Consider the following 3,161-nt stretch of genomic DNA (forward strand, 5'->3'; position numbering starts at 1 on the left):
CTTGTCGAGCTTGAGGCTGTTGGAGCTATAATACTCCATCTACGTTGACTATAAAATGTTAATACCTAGTGTGTGTTCACAGCGGGTTGTTGACTCATCACATTAGCTGGTCGAACTGTTGAAAGGGGCAATCGAAAGAGGTCCTAATGTTGTGCTTGGGTGACCCCGTGTCATTGTTGAGATTGATTAGGTATTGTTGCTGGTGTTCCTTGAAGGAACTTCATTGGATTGGTCTACGGACTGCGTGACCTAGTCGACGGACTGCCCCATCAAGCTTCTGCAGGGTGAGCTTGATTTGAGGATGGCAATATACTTCCAACATGTTGATCTCCACTATTTGAAAGATGTGAGATTACACTATATTGATAGGAATTGTGGTTGGATCAGGTCCAGCGTATGGTTTCAATCGGAAATTGTTTACTAGTTTGCCTAGGCATCACTTAAGTGATTTTGAAAGGACCATCGTACCTTAGTTTGAACTTCCCTAGCTGCAGTCCCAACGATAGAGAAGTAGTCATGGAAAGTACCGAAGTCCATGGGAAGTTCCACCTTTTTTGGCAAAAAATTGTATGATGCCGTGTTGTAAATCAAGAAGCTTGCCCACATGGAGCACCTAGTTGAGGTCGATGCTTTGCTCGAAGGAGCCACCACTTTTTGTAAAGAATTTGTTTTGTGCTTGCATTCATCTGTTGAAGCAATGTTTGGTTTTGGATATTTGGTGATCGATGGACTAGTCTTGCAATAGACCTATAACAATTTAAGAGACCATACTGTAGAAATTTCCCTCCCCATATATAGTCCTCTAGAGATATAGAATAAGGGTAGAGTCCTTGATTGAATCCCTTTGATGTTTGCATTACAACTTGACCCTTGCAATTTTGACACATTATTTTCTATATTGCTTTTGGGATAGTATGAGAATCATTAGGCCATCAACACACTCACAATCATCACATCATAGAGGCAATTGCTAGGGCTATTTGGCTATTGGATTTAGACCTTTCACCATGTACAAGACAATGACATTGGTGACACAAAACATCTATATCTATTAGTACATCTTGAAAGTGACTAACATGAGCTCTATTTGGTGATATGATTTCATAAGGTATTGAGTATGTTTTACCTTGGAAACAAGCTAAACACGTAAATCTTGGTTCCCATTATTTTTCATGGTCTTGACCTTTCGCTCTGTTAAAGACCATGCCAACACAAAATGGAACATTCTTTGTAAAAAGATATGTCTATAGGTTCAATCTCAAGGCAAAAGTCCATACCCCTATGTGATGATCCTATTGCTTCAAGACATTTTCCACAACATTATTACCATAACATTATCAATCACGACTCCTGAGGCATGCTCCATTCCCTCGACTTATAAATATCGAAAGAAGGAAGCATCATGCCTCTCCACCCACACCTTATGTGGTAATCTCTCTCTCTCTATCTATCTATCTATCTATCTCTCTCTACTCACACACACACACACTTTTTTTTTTTGGGGTGGAATCTTTGAGTCATTATATTACAAAGAAGCTATCCTAGAAAGGGAGAGCTATAATACATCAAGAGAAAATCTCACTGTAGGACAAATATACATCATGATCAAAGATACGAGATTGCAAGCAATCAAAAAGCAATTGTTGCAAAGAGTGTCTGAAGAAAGAGAAAGTGGAAAAAACAGGATCACCAAAGACCCTATGATTACGGTCACACACACACACACTTTTTTTTTTTTTGGTGAAACTAAGAACATTATATTATGAAACACTCATTTTACAACATGGTAGTAGTGCTCCAGGAAAGAGCCAATGCCCTATCCGTCAAAAATAGTAAAAGAAAAGCTCAATGCAAGATCCTCCTCATGCAAGGCATCATATATGGACTGCCGCAATGAGGCTCGGAAGAACTCATAAGGGTGCTAAAGAGATGAATTCAGAAATGCATGCTTTCACTGAAGCCAGAGGGTCCACAATGCCTAGTATCTGATCCAATGGAAGAAAAGAGAGTACTGGGACAAAGAAGCTGGCAATCTGCCAAACATCCAGAAAAACCTCAAGAACCTGTGTGCTGGAAATTTGAGAGATAAAAAATAGGAGATCTTGTCCAGAAGGTCTCTAGAATATGAACAAAACCACAATAAGTGCTGAATACTCTCAGGAGCATGATGACATCTTGGACAAAGAGAGAGGCAATCCTTCTTTGAGCCAATTTCACTCCCACTAGAAAAATACCAACAATGCATCTCCAAAAGAGTCTTTGCTTTAATGGCATTTTCAACTTCCATATTAATTTCAATTTTGCTTTCCACCAAGATAAAGACTTATTCAGATGCCAAAGAGAATTGGCATGATGAGCAATCCATGGAGGAGGTAAAATCAATCTACCAGTAAATGCAAGGGTTGAGAGGATAAGCCTGGACTTGAAGACTGAAGATGCCAATCTTGAAGCCTATCTCTTACTTCCAATGGTGGAATCGGAACAAAAGGGAGTAAGAGATTTGCAATAACTTTCCATATGGGTCTATGATGCATCCCAAGATTGTATTGTTGACAAGCTATCGAAAAAGAGAGAATATGCCTCTGAATATCAACCACATCATCAATGAGCCGAATGCCCAACTTCATGAGATTATAAGCCCTGATTGGTTGTTGTACAACAAGAGGAGAGTAAAAAAAAGCACTCCAATGAAGGCTTTCCAGTCGAAGAGATGAAGCTATAGAAGCATGACGGGGAGACCATTTAATGTGAGAGAGCACCTGCTTCCAATTCTGAATCAAGGCAGTAGAAAATGGACAGCCAAGTATTTTACCTTGAAACTTGCCAAGTACTACTTCCCATGGATCAACGAGCAATGCCCATAAGCATTTGTGCACATCTGGCCACACAAAAACGCCAACATAATAGACCATGACTGCTCTTGCTGAAAAAAAGTCATGAGCATAGTGACCTTTCTTGCCAACACATGAAATATGATGTTTAGAATATTCAAACCTCCATGCATCTTTGGAGAGTAAAGCAGGTCCATTTTGAGCAACCTCAAAGCTTTTTTATGAAGCTTAGTTTTCCAAAAAATCTCCAAGGTTCGAGACAATTGTCAGTCCACATTTGACATGCATAATCATCATATTGCTGAGCATGAATAAGATACCATCTGTCAA

This window comes from Dipteris shenzhenensis, chromosome 25 (genome assembly GCF_047967505.1).
Source record: "Dipteris shenzhenensis isolate YYH24624 ecotype China chromosome 25, Dip_SZ_1.0, whole genome shotgun sequence".
NCBI classification, from domain to species: Eukaryota; Viridiplantae; Streptophyta; class Polypodiopsida; order Gleicheniales; family Dipteridaceae; genus Dipteris; species Dipteris shenzhenensis.